The following is a 25,247-nucleotide window of genomic DNA, read 5'->3' on the forward strand; positions in this document are numbered from 1 at the left end:
TTTGTATTGTAACATTTCGGTACATTCTGAACATCGAACTCAACCAGGACACTGACGCTTTTCGTAAAACAATGTGACCATCACATTGTCAGATCGTCCGTCAGTCGAACTCGGCAGAACACGGCAATATAATCGTTCGGCCGAAACCGGATGCAATGTGACCACAAGGTATCACATGTCTAGTCCCATCGTCGCTGTTATGTAACATGTTTTCCTTTAAACTAGTTCCTCATTTATTCTCTTGATGCTGGGATGAATGCACATGTACGACGCAAGAGAAAAGTTATCCATAAAAACCGTCATTTAATTAAACTTTCCATGCAAAAAATCATTAGGAGTGCCAGCTCCTGCATATGTTGATATCGTCAGCAACCGCAAGACACCTGCAGCCACCTGTGGCAGGTGGACGAACTAAAATCGTTTATCGACGGCTCCAAGCAGTAGCAAATGGCGGAAGTTAGCGTTTTAGGCTCAAGTGCAAGACGACGTGTTGTCAAGGGCTTCACAGCGGTCAGGTACAGTGACCTTACGTCTGTTGCGTAATGCGATTTCACAAGCTGAGCGAACGTTTAAGGTTCAATGAGCTATTTGGTAAACTTAGAACCAATAGTCTTTGACAAAAGCTCATGTTAACATGTGTATTTCTTGTTTCTGTAGTGAATATTTAATTTTCAGCAGCTCAAATCCTGGTTTTTCAGTGCTTTTACTCCTTAAACAACACATTTCGGGCATCGCAGACATTCACAAATTAGTAATAAGTCTTTGGAGTTCGATTGTGACTGTTGCCTTTGTACGGAAGCGCTCGTTTTTGTCCAGACGTAACGGTATGAACTGTCAAGGTTGAAATCGACTTATTCTTTCATGAGGGAAGCTCTGACACTTACCTCTAGTTTGTTTCTGTGAGGTGCAATTGGGTCATTGAACCCGTTGTGTACATAAGCACCCTTGTAGTGGACATGCAAGGTTCTATCCCCCATGCATCTTCTGTCTACGTTTTCCGGCTTTGTGTAGGTGTAGACACATGCATGCAATTAATTTTTAAGTGTTATTGACTTGCTGCTGGCGTTGGACAGTTTCGTATCAATATGTGGAAGGGATGGAGTCTCTAGTTTTTGTAACTTCATTTCCTGTTGTTGGACTGAAAGTCAATGTCTTCAGAGGCTATTTTCGCGCAATCTACGCAGACATCTTTTACGAAGATATTGTAGAATACCCGAAAATATATGTAATTTGTAATGCAGCTTTATAGACGAGGTATCATATTTTCACATCTGTAAAAAGCTAAACATAAGGTGAACTTTGGGATATCATCCAATTGAGATAGCCACAATCAAGACAGATGGGAGGCATCTGCTTCCTACGTTACACATATAACTGACATAATTAGGGGTGCTTAATCCTCAGGGGGAGGATTTGTCACTAGGCTATCCTAGGCTTTAGCCTAGGACAGTAGTTCCCAATGGGCGCCGTGACTGGCTTACGGGGGCGCCGCAAAATATTCTAATATTTTCACTGAAATGACACTTATACCAAATTTGTGTTTATTTAGTACTTTTTACATATAAAATGTTTTAAAATTTCAAATATGTGTTTATTTTCTTTTAAATTTAAAGCAAGCAACCTAACGACACTAACTGAGCGTTGCAAGTGTTAAATAGGCCTACATTCAGACTTGGGCGCCGCGGGAAAATCTTGAGCGTTTAAATAACTTCTTACATCATCTTCCTATTTTCAGAGGTCGCATAACAGTGCTCGAATATAAACAATTGTTCCTCGAAGAAACGAATGTAAACATTTTGAATTCCAACAATTGAAAGTCAAGTGTAGGGATATTGACGATTGAAATCAACATCCTTGTATTTCTCAGTTCGCGGCCAGTGTGGCTACCGTAATGTAGTGTCGGTTTCTTTGCCTTTCATGCGTGTGCGGTATTAGTGTTGTGTGACGAAATGCATAGTGTAAGTGTTGCTTATAAACCAAAACAAAGGTTAATGAATAATTTTTAATCATATGTGTCTATATTTATTATTAATACAGAGCATGCAAAGTAAGAGAGAAGTACCATGATAACAAAGCTGTTAATAATAATAATAATGTCGGCAGAGCCCAAAGGATAGCGTAGAGGGTTACATTTTATACTCCCGTGCTAATCCCAATAGGAGTTGCTACCTTGTGACAGGGGGTATAATGTATAGTGAGGATGGTATCACGACTAAGAATTACTTTACCCAAACGAAATTTCCTTTATTATTCTAGACTTACCAACCGGATATCTACCTGATTATTTACAGATAGGTCATATATATGCACTTTAATTTCAAAGTTATTTCACTGATGACAATTGCGAACTTGTTATATTGTTATTAAGAAATGTTGTTTACCTTAATGACTTCTATACGCTGTGCAGTGACACGCTGTGTGTTGCACGTACTGTATATGCTTCGAAAGACGAGACGAGACCGAGATTTGTCTTTAGAGTTAGAATCGGGTGTTTATAAATTGAGACAAGACCGTGAAGGAGACAGACTTCCTCACACACCACACGCAACGAGGCTGAGAAATCTCTCTCGTTTCATCTCGACACCATCCCTAGGGTATGATATACCAATGCGCAATATATTTCTTTATAAAATCCACAGTTTCAAGATCAGTGAGAAGACACCTGATCTTGACTACCTTCCCAAAAAAAAAAAATATATAACTAAATAAGAACTGGGGACATTGCATGTATTTAATTCTAACAAATGGCCGAAGAGTCTAATTTTTTAAAAAAGAAACTATAGAGGAATGCCAATAATACCAAATTCGTTACTATGTGCCTTAGAATTTATTTTCGCACCAATTTTCTCTATGCTATCGTTTCTTTATCCAGTCACTGGGTTGTTAGTCGAGCAGTTGATGTGAATTTTACGAATGTCCTTGCAACGGAGGCCCAATAAATATTGATTGAATTTAAAAGAAAGCACGATATTCAATACAACCGGCTGGATATCGCGTGAGGCAGGTGAGGTATGCAAGTATTGCGGAATGTGACTGTGGTAGTGAGTGAAAATCGAATCTCATCAGTTGGGAATAGGAAATGTACTATGAAGTAATCTGTGTGTCAAATTCCATGAATGATTCAATAATAACTTTTGTTATCGAAGTGGCAATTTGCGGATTTAATAAAAATAATAGTGTAGAAATGCAGTACGGAGATAGGACTGAAAATAGGTGTTGTGGCCGCGGTGGCTCAGTCGGTAACGCGTCTGACTACCATGCTAAAGGCCCCAAGGTTCGATCCCCGGCCGGTTCAAATCCGGGAACTTTTCTAACGATGGAAGCGGCCCCGGCGCCCACCCAGCGTCGAATAACATGGGTACCTGGGGGAAACCCTGGGGGGTAAAGGCGGTCAGGGGCGTGATGCTGATCACATCACCCCCATTTAGGACCGGATCAAGAAAGTGTGGGGCGTTACCCCCACACCCCCTATACGCCTTCATGGCGTGGTGCTATGCACAGGGGAGCACTTTACCTTTACCTTTTTATAGGTGTTGTTGTAGTTCAGCTTTATACAAATGTAACAATAGTAGTAATAATAAGATTTGGAAACGGTTTGTAAATTAGAAATTATAAGCAGATAGCATAATAGTTTATCATATCAATCAGTATGATACCTTAACAAACACAAACCTGCAAACTCTAGCTTCCTATTCTATATTGGGCGCATCATTTAGAGACGAATCTCGTGGGGCTCTAGCCCACCCAGTCTGCATCTTTTTAATATTGTTATTATTATATTTGTCGTGATACACTGCTTATGGTTACTATCTTCGACGTTTCTTGCTCCTGCTGCTACAAGCTGTATTCCACAGTATCCTACCATGTTAGGCAATATGTAATTGCAATTTGCATTTCCCATTGCCTACCCGTAAGGATTGGATGCTTGATTCAGAATCAATTACACCTTTTACATTGTTTACGTTTCAGCTCCAACCAAATTTTACTCCTGACTGTACTCGACCTATACACACCTTACCTTTATTTAATCAGCCCATACGAACACACACACACACACGCCGAGAAGAATCACATATCCATAAATATGCATCAAAAGAGCGGAAACGCTTTTGATGCCCGCATGATGTTCAGTGGAACGGTCTGCGGTCACTGACACAATAACAGCGAAATTAATTGCTAACATTCAACCACTTACAACGGCATGGTGGTGTATATACTCACGGCTGCCATATTACAGTGTTAAGTTGCAGCATTATAGAATGTAATAGAATAGGATAAGGAGAATAGAATGTGGAATATAAAAGAAGATAATATAATGGAATGGAATTCAAGGACGAGAGATTAAAACAGAAAAATTAAATGGATAGGAATGTAATAGGCAGTGTTGACTGATAAAACGTTTGAGCTGTTCATGTAAGCAACCATCGAAGGTAAAAGTTAAAATGAAAAAAATCCTGAATATACACACACATAAAAGACCAAATGTGTCATAAAACACAAAAATATGCGTAAAACTCACAAGTTTATATGTAATATTTAGATTGACTAACGAAAGAATGGACAGTGTTTCGGTTAGTTACGTTTGATGTGACGGTAGTATTATTCATTTTTTTAAAGTATATAGTAATAGAATTAGTCTATGGTGAGGGCAATTTGTTCTACTTCTTTTCCTGTAAGTGACTGGTTGGTGATAAAAGAAGTACTGTGCATTGGAATTTTTATGTTGCATATTTCCCGACTGTGTGTTGGGAAAATAAATATAAACACAATGCGCTTTACAGAATTCACAATATAACAACAAAGGAGGATTGCACAAGTTCGTTAAGTTGGTGTTTTAAGTCCACTTTATGCACAGAAAGACTAATCAGGACTGGACCTACAGTTTAGAATGGGATCCGAACCACTGTGCCATGTGCCTCCACCGGTATCGAACCCGGGACCCTTTGATTACAAGGCAACGACGTTACCACTACACCATCGGGGAGGCCTGGCACAAGTTCATGCTTCAAAGTAAAGTCACCGTAACAGTGGCTAATAACCTTGTTGCTAATGACGAACACATTTAAAAAGTTTGGTGATATAGATCCAGCCATGATTGTAACCCTTTCTCTTCATAGTAAGAATTGTATCGCAGCCAGCCAATTTTCGTTTCGTTTCATTATAGAAATCGATGCCACCTACTCTTTATCTTCTCATCTGTCACGACAAAAGGTTGCGAGAGTCGAGTGACCTTGGGATTCATCCGATCCTGTCACAGAAACAGCGGAACCTGTCTCGTATAGGCACGTCCAGGCACTGAACATTGATCGCAGGCGCCACCTACCGTGCGTTCTGATTGCATCAGGATACTTCCCTAATGCGTTATTAGCTATCCCTAAGGTGGGAGCTTCCCGAAATAGCTTCTGCGACTTCAATATTTAAATTTATCTCGTTGCGTAGTTTAGCTTGCAAAACGTGATATTTCGTTCTCATTAATGGGTACACTCAGTGGCAAAGATTGGAGTAGGCATTGTAGATTGGAATTGTCCATGGCTATCTTCGTGCCCTGTTCTTCTTCTTTCTATGTGTTTCACGGGGAAGGAATTGTACTTAGGCTGGAAGAGAGGTAGAGGTGCCTTGATTCAGTTCTGTGGAAGTTCTGGGACGTCCTGATCGTCGCCTGTTGTTGACTGGTTCTTTCTCCAGGAACTTTTGGAGTGATTGTGCAACTCGTTGGGAGTGTCATTGATTAAAATAATTTGCAATGGTACGTGAACTTCTCTCTCCAGACAGCAGTACGATCTCGATGCGTTCCTCACGCGTTAAAACCATTCTGGCACTGTTTTCTCACACCTGGAAAATGAGACATTTGTTACAATCATGCGTCATAACTTTTCTTGATTAGAGATAGGTTGAAAACACTTTCACCTTTTCATTTCTCGTGGAATTCTAGCCTGATTCGGTATATCATATCACCCCTTTCCCATTGTTTACAGAAGTGGCCAGAAGATGAGTCCCTTATGCTTGCATTTCAGCGTAAACGACTGTAGACGTATTCTGTTCATCAACGTGAATCGAGCCATTGCGAACGTACCGCCCACTGGATATGCACTATGTCAGCATGTGTTAGTCTGCACGAACTGAAGTGTATGCATTGTGTGTGTGTATAAAGACTTCACCACCCTCCCCCCCCCCCTCCAAGTAGGCTCCTGGAGTTGTGTGTAAAATCTGACAGTGGTCAACTATTCGTGATGTCTCTTTGACTGGAAACCGCATATTTCCAATAACTTTCCATTTTTCGCTATCTGCTCTACTAACGGAGTTTATCTATAATGCCAGACTTTTGAATCACCCTGTATATATAGAGATTGTCAAAGGGCTACTATTGTTGTTTTGTACACTTGGTCTGACACTAATTTTGGTGCCACCGTTGAATTCTGGAACCTCCAAAACACAGGGAATGATTCCAAACTTGACCATGTAAGTGAAATGCTTATTTTTAGATTTTGGCAGCCATATTGACCACCAAATTTAGTGTCACATGATAAAGTGGGTATTTTTAGTTTCTCATTTTCCTAATAGAGTTTTACGTGAACTGCAACTTGCATCAAAATAAGATGCCGTGAATGATAAATAACTGTAATGAAGTAACATGGTTCAGGAATGGAAATATTCATCATGGCCGCCATTTTGATGACATCATTACAGACAAACGAGAGCTTAAAAACTTGGGGTTTGGGACGTTTTGCATTCAGGAATGAATGTACTATGCCCTCCGCAAAGGACATGTCCTCCGCCAGAAGTGAAATAATCTACCTCTATTCCTTACGTTTCAACCGCACTAGTAGGGCTGTATATCACTACATTAAATCAAATAACTCCCTTGTGGTTAATGGTAGAGAAAAGAACCAGGTACTGTTGTAAAGTCCTTAGAACGCTCTACAATTGTAATGTTAAAATGTTCAATATTACTTTATAATTATTAGGTAATTTACGAAAAACCGTTAAAACAGACATTGAAAAATCTAATTTTCTCCGGTTTTTGTTAATATATTTCAGACAATATGTCGAGTACATACAATATACTTTGTTTCATAAATTGACCAATTGATTTTCTTTTATTTGGTGCAAAAGGGAAGGTTCTGTCACTATTCTGTGAGAAGTTATACGCGTTGAAATATTGCACTACAAATTCTGGCGGCGGCAATATGATGACGTCATATCTCCGAAACCCGCAACGGAATTGTTTGGAGCTTTTTGTGAGAAATACAACTCAAGTAGTACTAGCTACATACTCCAGCAAGTTTCGTTGCATTTTTGTTGAATGTCCAGGTTAAACTCTGATTTGACTGGACTAACAAAAAGGCATAGTTATTTCTTAAATATTTTTTTGTAATTTCACCCAAATGTTTGACAACTTGCAAAATAAATGTGTCTTTATTGAACTGAAATTTGTATAACGATTTAAAATAAGTCACATTTTTTTGATTGTGCAGCATTTTTGGAAAAAGATAATTAAAATTTGAACTATAGATACTTTTTCAAAAATCCGATGTACTGAATAAAAATGCAAATGTTGATTGTATTAACCTATTAATTTCTTTTTTTAAATATTTAGTAAGTTCGAAATTTCCCCCAAATCTGAAATCACAAAATTTTCGTACATGTTTTTACACCAAATATTGATCCATATCGGGAAAAAAATTGAAACTACCTTTTTTTACTTTCAAGTTGGCGTACGTAGTGTAAGAATTAAAAGGATATGATTATAAAAATGTAATTCTTGAAATACCATGATAATGCGAAAAGCCGCAGTGGCGTAGCAAGGGGTAGGCGAAGTGGGCAACCACCCGGGGCCTCGCGTTCCATGGGGTCGATACGAAAATGTAATGAAAGAAATATGGAAATGGCTAATTTTCATTGTCAACATTCTGCTTTTATCTGGTTTTATAGTTAAAGGTTATAATTTGAATGAATACATCAAAAGGGGCGTAACATACAGGCAGTCTGGCCCTAAGCCTAAGGGGGCCCCAAAAGTAGAAATTATCGTCGTATTTGTCATGCAATTTCTCGCAAAAAAATCACGATGAATTGATTGGACATTTTTACCCGTTTAATATTTCCTTGAATGTAAAGCACTTTGTTTTGTAATTTCTTCTTTTTCTTGACCTTACATTCCCTCTCTTAATATGTTAGCAATAAAGCACCTCCAAATGCCACGAAGCATGTGTGAGGCATTAAAATGCTTGCGTTGTTTCCTTCCTTCCTACAGCAGGCCCGTACTCAGATTTTTTGAGGGGGAAGCAGATTCGGAAGTGTGGAACAATGAAAGATCCGAAATGCTGTTGGATTGATTGAGTTAGGTTATTTTACTCCGATATTCTGACACTTTTGGCTAATCGCGACGATGAGGATGAGTGATGATATGATAAAATTGATGAAGGGCACTCACAAAGAACACCAATGACCAGGCCGGGATTCGAACCGGGAACCTATGGTGTTGTAGTACGCTGTGCTAACCACTTCGTCACTGGTCGGCGAGATGCTGTTGGAGTATTAGCTGTGACCACGAACGTTACGGTAATATTGCAACTTGAGCTAAGTGTACACTCAACGGCAAAAGTAATATGTCCATTGCTATTTTCATTCAGTCTGTTTTTCACAGTGTGATGATCATTGAAATAAAAGCGCAATTAAGTAGATGTCACCATCTGCTTCGCATCAACAGAATTTCATTCCTTAAAACAACACAAGGTATAGAGTAAAAACAGAATGAAAATAGTTATGAACAATTTGCAATGTTATGATCCAAAGTAGCGAAAAATTAACTCACAGATAGGACCCCCCCCCCCCCCCGATTCAACAATCAGCAATACAATCTGAAAGATCGTCATGTTATTTTCATAGGTTTTAATATCTTCACACTATAATATTTCATAGTTCGAGGACGGCATGGCCTCCATGTCTTCCTCCGCTGGGAACGGACCTGTCCTACAGCTTCAAATTTCAGCTCCCGGAAAACATAGCAAGACTTTTAGGGTGAGTGAAATTATTACATATAATTTTCGTAAGTAATTTATTATTATTATTATTATTATTATTATTTAAATATGATAAATTACTGACGTATCCCTGAAGATTGTGTATCCATTCACATTGAGATTTCAAATGTAAAGAACGAATGAATGGGAGCCTCCCATTCTGATCTCGCCCAGGGCCTCGCAATATGTTGCTACGCCAACGAGAAATGGTGCTTATTTTTACATTGAACAACCTAAGTTATTTAACAATAATAATCACATAAACATGTAGGCTGTTAACCGCCAAGGGACGCTCTCTTAAACTACACAGTGTGGAAGTATCCTGTGTAAACATTTAGGATGAAATAGAAAAATTAATGAAAATAGTGATTGATAATTTTTGTCCACTTATTAATAAAATTGATTGTACAATCAAGCAAGTCTGATGTTCAAGCTGCCATCTCATGACTTTCTGAGCAGATTGGCTTCTGTTACGCGATCAGCAATCATGTGTGGGCTTTCTGTGCATAATACGTCTTAAACTATAGGGAATGTACAGTAGCATACAAATATACCTTTCTTTGTCCCTGACTATTTTAATTTACTTTGTTTTATACAGTGTGAGGTTCAAGAACAAGAATCACAATGAAGTATTTGACAACCTCTGCAGAACTATCAGTACAGTTCCATTTCTTAAAATTACTCAGTCGGTAAGGGACAATTTACTTGCCTGGTAATACTTATGCTGCCCTCTCTACTCCTCAACAAATTCGTGAGCCAAGCCATTAATGTATTTTAGTAAAGCTAAATATCAGTACTCGAACATAAAGCATTGCCTAGTAAATAGTTTTCTATTCTTTTACACATATGAAGTGTTAATAGGGGCAAGTAATTGAGTTCGAAATCAACGAACAACATACTTTCACCATGCCAAAAAGCATTGATATATAAGCAACAAAAAACATTAAAAATCAATTTAAAATACAATCGAATTAAATTAGGTCAGTTTGAAGACAGCTTCCTGGTGTATAGTTGTATATACTGTGAACAAAAACAGTTGCCTTTTTGTATTTGCATAATGCGTGCCCTCATGCTAAGTGACAGGCTCCCTTGTACTATGAAAGGGTGATAAATTCCAGGAATAACACCCGTATGATAACGGTTTTGTCATGTAGTGCGTGATATCGTGACGTTCGTCTGCATTTTCTCTTTTGGCATGAAAAGCATCAATAAATGCGTCAATGGTGCTCGAAAAGTGGATGTGGTGAACACATTCCCTCGCTCGAAATCCAGCAGCCTCCCCGATGGCATAGTGATAACGTCGTCGTCCTGTAATCAAGATGTCCCGGATTTGATACCCGGTGGAGACACATTGCACAATGGTTCGGATCCCACTTTAAACTGTAGGTCCATTCCCGATTAGCCTCTCTGAGCATCAAGTGGACTTAAGCGACAATTCTCTCAAAATTCACACATTTACCTACAGATCTGTGCTAAGAATACGAAGATTTAGGAGTTAAAACATTCAAAAGTCCATTAGTATAATTAGTTCATGAAACCAGTGGTGCACCGAAAGGGGTGCTATGGGGCTAGACAAACCCTGTTTGGACTCATAAAATCGTGAAAGTGGATTCATTTAATTCGTTTTCCTGTTCATAATTCCATTCATCTCTTTCAGCACCCAATAGAAAATTACCTACGTTAAGGGAACTGCGATGGTCCCGTCGGTAGGGTGTCTAACTGCCACACAGGAGACCCAGGTTTGATTTTTAGGGTGGAAAATGTTCAGACCATGTCTCCGCATAAAGCTGCCCTTGTCGTCATAGAGCCTCGAATGAGGGGGTTAAACGCAGCCGGAGAGTGGTACTAATAACATCACAGTTGTATTCCTCGTAAATGTTTTCAACTGGCTTTAATGTTTGAATCAGTTATGAATTGCACTCTAAACAGTAACAGAAACATAATTTGCATACCAGAAAAAAAAGAATAATTACTTTTGACAACCACTGCCAACCGCATATTAAGCTACGCATCAGAATCTAAACCCAGCTGAAAATTTCATAATGTTGAACTCATCACACTAATTTTGAATCTTGGTGCAGTGTTGAAATCAGTATCGCTTGTAGCTTTAAGCACAATGTAAACATTCAGCCAATAAAATGAATTAAATTAATTCATTTTCTTTTCTTCATTAGGGGTAAAACTGACAAAAATGTAGAAATAAAGTTTGCGAAAATATTTTTTATATCCTTATAGTGCAGGAGACTCTGAGGATGAAGGATGAAGACGCGGGTGATTTTACTTACTGGAGCCATCTTGAAACAATCCTGGGTTGAATTGAAATATATATATATATATATATACATATATATGAACTTTTGGTACAACTAGAGTGATGATTTCTGTAAGAGGTTTTACTATAGCAAATTTGCGTACCTACGCTTACACTCTAAAAAATTGAAACTTCCTTAGATACAAAATTATAACCATACTGACGTAATGTATATCAAAATTATTAAGTTATAAAGGCATGTGCTTTGTTTTGTTATTTACACAAACATTGACAATTAGAGAATTTTTCAGTGCATTTTGAAAATCTAACAATAAATTTTCTGACGGTGAAACAAACATTACATTCAAATTTCTTAATCACCGAAACTTATAACTTAATACCAGACACGTTATATTTTCTTCGATTACTGGCAAAATCTATATAAACTAATGTCATTTTGAAAATAGTAAATGAATTGTTATCCACAAGCATCCGAATGTGCAACCAATAACAAAAATTAAGGAACTCGTCTGAAGATGTACAATCTGTGGATGTACCGTGGTGATTGATGTACAATCTGTGGATGTACCGTGGTGATTGGACTAGTGGAATAACGTCAACGATTGGACAGTTCTTTTTACAAATAGATGGAACCCTCTAGAGAAACTCTGAATTCAAATTCGGAATCCGCACCCAAAAATCACAATAACACGCTAATCATTTAAGAAAATCACTGTCCATCAGTGTTGTCATTGTTTCAAACATTACATTTCTAGTCATTAATTCAAACAAAATTTTAATTCTGGTCCAGCTGACCCGCAAAGTAGAAACGTCATTTCCTGCTCAGTGTCTGCCAATTTCGTGTTGGTCAAATCGATTTTGACGTCATTCCATTGATATACATTAAATGGAAAATTGGTAGCTACTGTGGCCCTATAGATGCCACCTCTGACTTCCTGAAACGGAAAATAATCATTAACCTTGCCTTTGGTAATATGTATGGGGACGATTTTCTCTAAAGAATCCACGAAACGTCCCTGGATAGACGCCAAGTTCAATCTTTTTGATTTGGTAGGTAAATTTAGGAGAAGCATGCAATGTATATCAAGACCATAAAAGCTCTCCACTGCGGCATGAATGTCAACCCGAAAAAACTATAAAGCTTAAGTTGCGCATGCGCGATAGCAGCTTAGATAGCCTGTGGTAAGCACAGCTTGCCTCCATTTTTTTAACCTCAAGGGCAAACTAAGGGTAAACGTCCACAGCTTTTAGTGACGTAGGAATGGCTTTATCGATTACTGAAAACCTTACAGCCAGGTGTGCATTGTTTAGCCAGCAAACATAAGCTTGATAAAGCTTCTTAGCATGAATATTTAATTAGAAACCATGCCACTCAAGGTTAATGTATCCTATGAACTTTGTAAGCACTTGTGCATTGCACGGATTTGCTGCTGAAATATCTACCAGTACCAGAAGACAGCTTGCAGCACTGTTTCGAAAACTTGCCGCTAGAGGGACGACGACACGAACCGTGAAACGGGCATGTGATCGTACCATCTGTATTTTCATCGTTCGTGCTGATGGCAGCAGATTATCTCGATCATGTTCTGCGCCATGAAGCAAGATTTTCTTGTGCATTTCCTTGCGAGGTTATTGCTTTGAGTTGCTGCAGACGGAGATTCTTGTGGGCACGTTCCTAAACGTAGTCGGCAACATGCTGCTTTGCCGCAACGTTGGATATCGTCCTATGATCCAGCTAGGTTTTCAGGTCAGTGAGTGTTTAAGTAGTGTTTTCACAGTTTCGTTACAGTACTGTAGTTTATAGGTGTGGAAGCGCGATCTCTTTTTTAAGACAGGCGTGATCACTTTTCATAACTAGACAAAACAATGCAAGGACAGAGCCGAATATGATATTTTGCTTAGTTAACCATATATATTATTTTGACGATTTCCCAAAAACTACTCGATTTCCCGACCGTTTACATATCAGTAATTAGTTGGTAACTCAATAGTGTGGGCAGTGGCGTAGGCAGGAGTGTTTTGAGGGAGGCTCAGCCTTCGATAAAAACCATCGTGTTGGAAAATTGTTTTTTAGGGGAAAAATAGTACTTGCAATATACCTACCACTATGTATTTCAACTTTGGCTCCTGTATTCATAATTTTCGGATTGCCCGGCTTCGAATCCCGGCTTGGACATGGGTGTTATTTGTGAGTGTCCCTTCATCAATATCATCACTCATCCTCATCTTCGCGATTAGCCAAAAGTGGCAGAAAAGCGAAGTAAAATAAACCAAAAATCAATCAAATCAAATCATTTCGGAATGTTTTGCGATTTTCTTAGTGTTCTTTATAGAATAATGTGTGGTGAAATTTACGAGAAACACTGAAAACAGGGGAGAAAGAGTGGGCCACGGTCCATCCAAAATCAGACTGGAGCACACTGTGAAAAGGAAATAGGCAAATTTCACGATATAAATTAAATTAAAGTGTGCAGATAATGATGAATGTAATTAAAACCTTCTTATTTGGATCACACGTAACAAGAATGTGAATATCAAAAAGTATTTTCCTTTGAAGTGTAACCATCCAATGGCCCACCCATACCAGAACGTCTGGCGCCGCCACTGGCTAAAAATCACTCAGAAACTAAATGCATAATACTCGTAATTTTCATAATTTCTTCGTCCCTCAGTGTACTATAAAAATGTGTTTATCATGTCATTGTTATCCACTGATAAGAAACTTCGGGCAGCAATTAACATTCATGGGCATTTTAGCGAAGGTCTCCACATATTCGTCATGCGATAAATTATTTGTGGATGGTTTCGGCAAGGCATAAGTTAATGTCTTGAATTCAGCAACCCAAAATCTACAAAATTCGTTTTCTTTGATTTACGTAAAATTTATTGTAGATCAGTGTAAGTAGGCACGATTTCAGGGAGGGGCATGGGTCCGATGAGCTCTTGCCTTGCTACACCAATAAGAGTGGAGTATTTTCTGATGAAAATCCCGCATTTGTTGAGTTTATTTAGGTATAATATCAGTCAGTTTTCACCTTCAATAATGTGCGCTAATAATAAGTTTCCCTATCACTTTTTTTTTAAATTGCGACGCGAAATAAATAAATCTCGTTGTGAAGCAAGTGTTTTAAGGCGAAATATTTTATTTTAAAATCTGAAAGTAAAAAAAAAAAACAGTATTAAATATTATATTCTGAGGAGATGCAGAAATTTTTCTGGAAAATCATCGTAAGTGGCATTTCGAAAATTGATGTGATTATTATTATTATTATTATTATTATTATTAATGATAATACGGAGCCCACATGTCAGTTGAATACAGGCTACTGTTCCCAAAAAATTGTCTTCCGTTGGTTGCTATGAGAATGCTTGGATTTGGTAAGGAATGTTAGTTGTTCATAATATATTGTTATTCAATAAACAAGCTTGATTTAAACAACATTTTTTTTATATAAAATTGAATTTGATGTTTCGTCCTTACATGAATGAATGAGTTGTTTGTGGAAAGAGGCAGGCTTTAGAAGTCTACCTGCAACACTACGGGCATTGGTAGTCACAGAGGTAACCAACGGCATTTCGGATCTTCTCCTTTTTCCTCATTTTCGGATCGACGCCATGAAGAAAATGAAATGGAAATTGCGAAAGGTACAAAGACGTGAAGACCTTATCAGAAGACAAGAACAAATGGAGAAATGAAACAAACAAAAACAACTGGGTGAAGGGGAATGTAGTTTTTTTTTTTTTTCGAAAAAGGGCAAAATTTCAAAATTCTATAAGAGTAGTGACTTTTATTTATAAATTTCGATATAAAAGTAAAAAAAAAGTGAAAGTAATGGAGGTTAACACAAAATAACGTCCAAGACATATGCCTAATCCATCCGATCAAATAGATATTGTGTGAATAAAATAACTAACTAATAATAACTAAGATTTTTAATGTTAATTGTGAGTGCGAATGAGGTTGGTTCACAACCATAAATGCAGCAGCAAACAACAAAACTATATAACTGCGTTGGGTGGGTCTCCGATAACTTGTCTCCTTGCACTCAAGGGCTCCAGGGTTCGACTTCCGGTGAGAGCAGTGGTTTAAATTCCACTTTCAAATGTTGGTCCAGTCTCTCCTAGCCTATCGGATCATTAAGAAAACAGAAAACGCTTTTCAGAGCTACGTTATTGCATATTTCTTACCTTAAGAATGATTTTCGAATTTGTCTGAAAGACTGGTGTTTCGATTTTTTTTATTTTTAAATTTAAGTCCTGCAAAATGTGTCTCCTAAGACCCACACTTACATTGTTGCCCTGTTGAGAAATCTCAGCCTGAGTGAAAACACACAGAAATCAAAATGCATCAAATCGAGCCTCCCAGATGGTGTAGTGGCAACGTCGTCGCCTTGTAATCAGAAGGTCCCGGCTTCGATCCCCGGTGGAGGCACATAGTGGTTTGGTTCCCACTTTAAGCTATAACTGTAGTACCGATTAGCCTATCTGTGCATAAAGTAAACTTAAAACTTCACAAAATTAATGCACTTTTGATCATTAACATTTTTATGGAGTGAAAAAAAATTATACGGAATTTATGTCAATCAGGTGAGGCCAAATGGGCCCATGCCCTCCTTAGAACGGTGAAATGTTTTAGACAATGTAAGCCTATGAGAACATACGAATATAACATTATTGATATTTCAGATTTTGCGTGAATTTCAAATTTCCTCCTTATATTAATGAATTAGTTGTTTGTGGAAAGAGGCAGGCTTTAGAAGTCTACCTCGAAGACTACTGGCGTTGGTAATTTCAGCGGTAACCGACGGCGTTTCGGATCTTCTCTTTTTCCCACATTTCCGGATCTCCTGAGGGATGGCTCTTTGTAAAGACACCCAGATCTCAAACTCTCTTCCACATAGTGCACCCTGGAGTACATTTTGGAGACTAACGAGGCTCTGGCGTGTGAACTCGCAGCCAGTATAATACTCTGCGGGACTCTTATTGTGTCTTATCCATGTATTTCTTGCTTTCATTTCACCAATTTCCTCTGATCACCTTTCATCCTCATCTTCGCGTTGAGACAAAAATGGCTGATAAACGAAGAAAAAATAAGCAATCAATCGGATCTTCCTCCCTTTCCCCCTCCTCCCGAAAGGCAATCCTTAGTATAGCCCTAGTGTGGGTAAAATTATAAATTGAACATAAACTTTGTGGATAATTAACTGTGTAAAAGTTCATTCGTAACATTGATCACAGAATCGTCGCCTGTGGAACAAAGGCTGAAGTGAAGTTTCTGAATATCCTTGAAATGTAGCTGCAAGATATCGACTGAGTTTCAAAGCTAGCATAAAATTCAATACAAACAACTAGGTGTGGGATGAGGTAAGCTGTAATGGATGAGCACTTGGGAGTGTTGCGAAATATAATGGGAGCTGGATGGAAACAATCGAAGAATTGCGTCAGCGGAGCTGGCAAGTGGGAAACAAGCAATCACACCGAGAAGGTACGTTATGTTCCAAAACATCAGTCAAGGAAATTAATTTTCGATCCAGTGGAAACAGATCTACCAAGAAAAGAAAATCCCTCTGGCGCTATCGTCGAATGTTCAACCCGAAGCGAGCGAGAGGAGTGTGGGTGATGCAATCAGCTGCTTGCCATGTAATCCTGACCCTGGCTTGCCGAAATGTGCGGCGTTCTTCAACACATCGTGGTCACATTTACTCAGCGCCAGGTGTTTTCATAATCCTGAAGGGGAAAACCTTACTAATCGAAAGCAGACACGTGATATTTGATGTTGTTGATTATTTCTGCCAACTAATCAAGAGAGGGAAGTTTTACATGTGCCAACAACGATGCAAAGGCGAAGGGGAACATTTCGTTTGCGGTGAATGCGGGAGAAGTAAGCCAATGACTGTCAACTTTAGTTCGCGAGTTGGCGACCGCGTTCTCTTGTTTCTACAACTGTAAATTGTGAATGTGTTTTGGAACTTCAGCAAGAAGTCGCCAAATATGGCGCATTTTTTATGTCATGATCACTACGTCACCGGTCAGTAGCACCAACTTCAAATACATTTTGGGAAGAGAAAGTTGACACGGACTCCATGCCGGTTCGGTGACGAAGAGCGTTAAGCGGTTGACTTTCGATCTCGCCACCGAATTTCGAATCCTGGCCTGGGTTTCCTTCGTGAGGGTCTCTTCATCACACATTCTCATAATCGCGATTAGCCAAAAGTGGCAGAAAAACAACGCTCAATAACAAAAATCAAATAAAATAAAACCATCACTCATCTTCATCAGCGACGCGATTATCCAAAATGGAAGAAAAGCTACTCTAAATAACAAATATAAGAAATACTACCCCTTGCATATTGAAACAAGCCGTGAAGATGTAAAAAGGGGGTTGGAATCAAAGACCAAACACATTCACGATCTCGCTCGGACATCTTGCCGACCTCCATGGTGGAGTGGTTTGCACAGCGCACTACGACGCCAGGAGTCCAGGGTTCAAATTAGGGCCGGGTCATGGGTGTTCTTTGTGAGTGTCCCTTCATCAATTTCTTCACATCATCCTCATCGTTGTGATTAGCCAAACGTGGCAGAAAAACTACAGTAAATAACAAAAATAAAATAAAATTAGATCTCGCCCATTTTGGGGAAGTGATATGAACAGCATCACGCTCTAGTTGCCCTTATCTCCCTTCCCCTGAGGTTGCCGCCAGGGATCTATTTAATAAAGTTTAATGAACACTAGCTCCGCTACATAAACGTACATTACTGGAAAATTTTCTCACGTGAAATCACCCATCTCAAGAATTGAACCCGCGTCTCCCGCCTGGCAGGCACAGTGTGCCTCGAGGGATTTTGGTGGTCATGCCTCTTTCCTTTCAACTCGACGCTTGTTTTTCACAGACAATGTAGTGACTACCATAGTTTGTATCTGTTTGGACAACAGCGTTGTCTGTCATTTCTCACGAATCTTGCTCCCTATCTGATGAAACACGTGATGTTCCCATGCGAGTTCGATCTTCCTCCGTGTCCTTGTTACTTCCAACTTGGGAATGAGGTTAAGAAGGTGAGGCAATCAATACGGATCCATATTTTCCTCCCAGTAATTGCTCCAGCTGACGATCATAGGCACACCTCGATCGGGGCTTCTGCATATTTGATCTCTTCGAAACGGGGACACCGCTCGACAAGCATCGCGATTCAGGTGCAAGTACGGTCTTGGCTATGCTGTCATATTACGAAGGTTACGTGTATTTGTTGAGCAATTGCACACGCAGCTTCATTCGTATGCAGCCTGTAATTAGGGCTTGGTCTGTTGTTCTTATTTTCTTCCGAAACATGCACTATTCTTCTACTGAATAGTAGAAGAATAGTGCATGTTCTCTTTCTCTATTCCTCCCTTTATTCCGATTTCTCTCTCTCTCTCTCTCTCTCTCTCTCTCTCTCTCTCTCTTTCCTTTTGGCGTGCAAAGGGTGATCTTCACGTAAGACATCCAAAACTCAACCTCAGTTTCACGTTGTACGTGTAACTGATTCTTGCACTCCAACGAGGCTCCGGCGTGTGGACCTATGGCCAGTATTGTCCTCCGTAGGACTGTGTGTTGTCCTGTGCCCCTTTTCAGCCTCAGCTTTTAAATAGATAAGGAAATTTTAATCCTTAGATACATGTGTTCATTTTAGTTGCAGTAAGAGGCTGGATCCTGAATAATGTGGCGGGTGCAAAATAACCGAAGCGTTGACACACGCAAAAATTTTATTTCAACCAAACTCTATCTCTCTATTCCTTTGTTTCTGTATCTTTTTCTGCCCACCTTTAATCCCGTGTTTCTATCAATTTCTGTCTGTTTATTTTCTTTCTATATCTCTTTCACTTTCTCTTTATTCCAGTTTATCCTATCCTTTTCGGTCTCTTTATTTCCCTGTTTCTCTATCCCGTTCTCTCTCTTTCATTATTCCTCTGTTTTCGTGTTCCCTTCTTTCTTTCTCACCGCTGTTCCAGGACCTTTTTTTTCCGGGTGGGGCTCAGCCTTCGATACAGTGTATTGGAAATTTGTTAGGAGAAAATTAGTAATGAAGTAACAACTTTTCATGAATTTGTCAGCATGTTAAATTGTTAGTTTTCTATTCATATAATACTACTTTTCCCAAAATATCATCGAACACATGAAACTCACATAGCAGAAAATTTTCTATTACCGCGGTGTTCTTCACAGATGTCGTAAAATTCGCAATAAACACTGAAAATAAATTCAAATGTCAAATTTGCATTATTTCGCAACTTCATGTGAATGAAAAAATGTCATGTCATTTTGTCGATTTCATCCTGTTCGACACGTTTAGCTAAAAGTGACAGAAAAGCGACGTATAATAACCTAATTCAATTATTTAATAATGAAAGGAAACAAAAGCCAATCAACAATACTTAGTGTCATTTTCAAATTTAGTATTCTAAAATGCATAAATAGTAAAATTACATTGTAGTGCAGTATAATTTGGCAAATTCGGGAGGGGGTATGGATCCTGTAAGCCATATCTAGTTGAGCCAATGCTCCCACTTTCTTCCCTACTTATCTATCTATTTATCCCTGTTTCTTTATGTTTCTTTCCCTCTCTCTCTCTCTCTCTCTCTCTCTCTCTCTCTCTCTCTTTTTCATCATATTCCATTTCTTCTTCTCTCTTAATATGTTTTTCTATTGTTTTCTTTCTTCCTCTCTCTCTTTCTCTCTCTTTCTATCTCTCTCTCTCTCTCTCTCTCTCTCTCTCCCCCCTCCTGAAACTGTTTCTATCTTATTCTTCCTGTCATTTTATATTTCTGTCTCATTCTATATATTTCTTTTTTATCCTTGTGTGTGTGGGGGGGGGCAGGATTCTTGCTATTTCGGTGAGCAATGTACTGTAAATAGTGTGGTGGAAGTTACACTGAATATGGTGTTGCAACTACTCAGACTTAGTGCAACTACTAATTTCATAGAAGAATAAATTCCTTGAACATCAAATGTGTTCGCAAATGCTCAGAAACAAAAGACTAGTTTTAAACAAACGAATTGGTTATCTCCTACCATTGTAATGGGATTGTTTTAGATTTGATTGAACAGTAATTTGTAAAGTAATGGTTTAAGGTGTTTGAAGAGAACCCTACTTGTATTTTCCTTCTTGAAGAGCAATTACTCGCCAGTTCCAAACTCCGTTTGCTCGTTTGATTCAAGAATAAATTAACCAATACCCCGGTTGCTCATTTCATTCAAGAATAAATTGACCAATACCCCGGTTGCTCATTTCATTCAAGAATAAATTAACCAATACCCCGGTTGCTCATTTCATTCAAGAATAAATTAACCAATACCCCGGTTGCCCATTACATTCAAGAATAAATTAACCAATACCCCGGTTGCTCATTTCATTCAAGAATAAATTAACCAATACCCCGGTTGCTCATTTCATTCAAGAATAAATTAACCAATACCCCGGTTGCTCATTTCATTCAAGAATAAATTAACCAATACCCCAGTTGCTCATTTCATTCAAGAATAAATTAACCAATACCCCGGTTGCTCATTTCATTCAAGAATAAATTGACCAATTCCCCGGTTGCTCATTTCATTCAAGAATAAATTAACCAATACCCCGGTTGCTCATTTCATTCAAGAATGAATTGACCAATTCCCCGGTTGCTCATTTCATTCAAGAATAAATTGACCAATACCCCGGTTGCTCATTTCATTCAAGAATAAATTAACCAATACCACGGTTGCTCATTTCATTCAAGAATAAATTGACCAATACCCCGGTTGCCCATTTCATTCAAGAATAAATTAACCAATACCCCGGTTGCTCATTTCATTCAAGAATAAATTAATCAATACCCCGGTTGCTCATTTCATTCAAGAATAAATTAACCAATACTCCGGTTGCTCATTTCATTCAAGAATAAATTAACCAATACCCCGGTTGCTCATTTCATTCAAGAATAAATTAACCAATACCCCGGTTGCTCTTGTGACTCAATAATTAACGATTACTTCGGTTATACATTTGATTCTAGAAAAAATTGTAGATTACTCCGGTTTCTCATTTTATTCAATAATGTGTTTACGATTGAACAAACCTAGTCGTTGCATTGAAGAATTAATTGTCGTCTCCCAGCACAGAAATATATGCACGTTTAAATAATTTCCTGCCATGCTAGCAACCCGTCATACTGAAATGTTTGACGGGCTGCATAGTGCACAGGAAATTACACAGTTTGGAGTGATTTATTTAATTGATAATTGAAAACACTTTAGAAAATGAAGATGTTAACATTGTCAATTTATCCTCAGTCAGGATCCTACCCACTGCTTTGACGTTAGCTTATCAGTTACTACAATTTTCATTAAGGTGAAGGTACACCAGATGACCCTGAAATTTGATGAGGTAGTACTGCGGTTTGAAAAAATGTGGTTCCATGAATGTCTAAATGATATTCGTCACCGATGTAACCGGTGTAATTTTCAGCGCTTCTACTGAACCTCCGCAGAGGTAATTTAAAATGAAATTTTTGGCCGCTAATTTTGTCTGCAAACTATAAAGACCACGAAAATTATGATAAATTACATTTTGGGGTTATATGTGAGTTAAGCGCAAAAATAATATCATTATTTGCCATAGGGTTACACATAAGCTTGCAATTTTCTTTTTAGTTGTTTTGACATGCTGTACCATGCCTGGTCAACCCGTTGCAATTGTGAACGAGAGCTCTCGTGTACACGTGTAAACTTCAGAGCGAACAGCGGTACTGTGGCGTTGTAAGAGGGACAGAGAAAGGGGCGTGAACGAAGTAGGGTGATGCGTGCAGTGTGAGACCTCTCGTCATCTGATTCGTGAGTAACAGTGCAGTGCCACATTGTAATCATGGCAGAAGGAACACGATGTGGTTTCATGAAAAAGAGAGCGCTTCACTCACAGTATTTTTACCTCTCAACGCATGTGGCTCGCCCTATCCTGTGTTCCTGCTTACTGGCCTTGAGGTGCAGTGTTCAGGCGGGCAGCTCGCACCACACGGAACACTCGTTGGCTTTCACAATTCTACGCGAATTGTTCAAACTAATGATACACAATTCTACAAACAAATTAAGTATAAAGAAAATGACAATACCCACATTTTCAATTTGAGAGTAATACCACAGATAAACATAGTATTATAATCTGGCGTTGAGAGGAAAATCCTCTTCGTTGATCTCCTGCTGTGAATTACTCTCCGCAAGAAGTTTTAGTATCGCCCGTTGAGAGGCGCCACTCGAACTTTTGCTTTCACTTCTCGACAAACGTTCAACAACAGATGGTGCTGTTAAATGTCAACCCTGTGGAGAAAATGCACTGGCTAAGTGTAATATCACCAGTAGCAGTGACTCGGATGTATGTTTCCAAACATGAACGCTCAGAGTCTTTGGCATTGAAAACTTTTCGCGAATGCGAAATCAATGTAAAGACTAGATTCTGGAGACTATCTAGATTTTACTCATTGCTCGAAGAACAGAGGTTAATGAAGATATAACGTATATAGTAATACAATGAGAAAAATATATTAGTAATTAATTTTACAACTAGTGTATGTATGTGAAGGAGAAAATGAGGTAAATGAGTCACGGTGTGAATATCGTATCGTATCTTGTTGTTTTAACTTGACCAAACTTCACTTGAACTTGTATTGCGATTTGTTGTTTAAAACCGGGATCAAATGCACTGAAAAACCAGGATGAGCTGCTTCTGAAACTTCCCTCGGACCTCTATTCTCGGCTCGACATTTGATGGAGAAAATAGTTTCAGGATGTGATGAGGACGACTGCACCATGTGGAAAGTGTCCAGCGGGGATCACCTGTGGGGACCCGGGGGCGTTCTCACCACGAACGGGAGCCCTCAGATCCGGATGCCCTTCATAGAAGTGAGCCCTTGCACCGTCTTGCAGAGGATCAGGGCACGCACCCAACACATAGAGGTACGCTACAATTATCACATTCACCTGTCTCTGGCTATCTTCCTGATGATGCAACTCTTTCAAATTACACACTGTATGTAAGAAACCTACATACGTCGTCTAAGGGAATATTAAGGCGGAAAAGCTATGCGATTCGTATGATGTTATTAATATATACAATGATTCTAATTACACTATAGATTAATATTTATTTTTAACTGATAAGAACATAAATTTGCCTGTTTATGACTAACTTTCCTCTGTGGTAATTTTGTTATAAATCTCGATTTTTTTTTTACCCCTACTCTTTATGCTGTAAATATCAAATTTTTATTAGGTCTCCCAGCAGAGATATTGGAGCTCAAATTTTGGAAAAATGAAAATGGCAATTTTCAAAGAGCTTTGATTAAACTAGAAAACCAATAACAGAGCTCAAATATTTTTTAGCTAAAACTTTGAATGCATATATCTCGTCTAAAAAAAATGTATGTCTCGGTTTTTAAAAGGATGCTAACAGCACATGGTTTTCCCAGGCGGTCACCCATTTGCTAAAAACTCCTAAATTTAGATTTTTGTTCAAAATTGAATATCAGGTTTGGCCCTACATTTCAGCCATTTGCATTAGAGATGGTAAAAAGCGGCACAGAACAAAAAAATGAAACTTGAAATGTACTAAAAACAATGTCCCCCCCCCCCCAGCTTTCTATCATTTTTCTTAGCTGAATTATCATAATTATTACAACGGTCTGCAAAGTCCAAAAATGCCGGAAATCATGATATAAATATGACCGCCATTTTTAAACGAAGGTAAGTTGATGCCTGTTTTGAACTGCCCTTGTATAGGGGTTACATCCAGTGCTGGATCATTTGGTATTTGATCCATTATTGAAGTTAAAGTAAAATCTGCTAGAAAGTTTAGTAGGTTTGTTACAGGTATTCTATTCTCTGTCCGTTGTAAGTCCGAATCTATGTAAACAAATACAAATATGCGTGACATGTGAGAAATCTTATTGCTTTTTCAATGGCAGCTGTATAGGAGAAATATAGTGCACATGAAAAACCCATACCACTCAACGTAGCTGCTAATTGAAGCTGTGGGGTCTTATATTACGAACTGTACAGCTACCACCAATGTATTCAGTGGCAAACTACACATAGGAAAATATCTATTTATCAGAAATCCATTATTTTGTTTACGTTAACTTTGTTCTTACAGTGGATAAAAGATAGTACAAGATTGTTACATAAATGCCTTAAAAATAACTTTCGCACGGTTTTAAGGCGCCTCTTATGGTGAGAACAGCGTGCTTACAGCTCTTGAAAAGAAAGAAGGGTTACGAAACTCCGAGGGAATATATTTACGTATATGAACATTTATTTCTTCAGTTTAGAAGATATTGAACTTTTTTGTTACTGGCAACACTGATTATCGTGTGATGGCTTCAACAAAAAAGGAATGGAGGGGGGAGTCACTTCCGGCATCACCTTTTATTTTTCTTTCCTCACTCACGCTGAAAAGATACATAAAATGTCAGTGTACGTCTCCCAGGCGCCTTGAATCGATTTTCATTTGTTGATTTGAGAAAGCAACCCCCCATACCCACCCACCCATACACACATGCACACGCAAATGGAGTGTCATAATTGGTATCACATAATCGTGGAACAGGTGCTGTGAGGTCTGTGTGAAAAAATAACTGACACGCCATAAAAATTTAGTTAGACGAGGTAGGCCTTCGTACCTGAGGTATAAAAAAAAAACGTTGTTCTCTACGGTGTTCGCAATTTTTTTGTATTACTTTTCTTCATACAAACAAAAGTAATGTACATATGAGGCAAAATTCACTTGTTTGGCCTATTTGGCACCTCTTTTGGTTGTGTGTCCTTCATGACACTCCTGCCAGTGACAGTGTATGATTGGTTTTTAATGATAGTAATTGTTGTTATTAATATAATTAATATATAACTGTACCAATATGAACAAGAGCATTGATGAAATATTAATATTTTTTT

At 38.5% G+C, this 25,247-nt stretch overlaps 1 protein-coding gene across 2 annotated transcripts in view; it reads left to right on the plus strand.

The window, feature by feature from the left end:
- LOC145987797 (TOG array regulator of axonemal microtubules protein 1-like) overlaps positions 1 to 25,247 on the plus strand; it is a 257,466-nt gene that overhangs the window by 113,472 nt on the left and 118,747 nt on the right. The gene's annotated exons all lie outside the window — the stretch shown is intronic.

The sequence above is a fragment of the Lepisma saccharinum genome, chromosome 5 (genome assembly GCF_977018435.1).
Source record: "Lepisma saccharinum chromosome 5, izLepSacc3.1, whole genome shotgun sequence".
Classification (NCBI taxonomy): Eukaryota; Metazoa; Arthropoda; class Insecta; order Zygentoma; family Lepismatidae; genus Lepisma; species Lepisma saccharinum.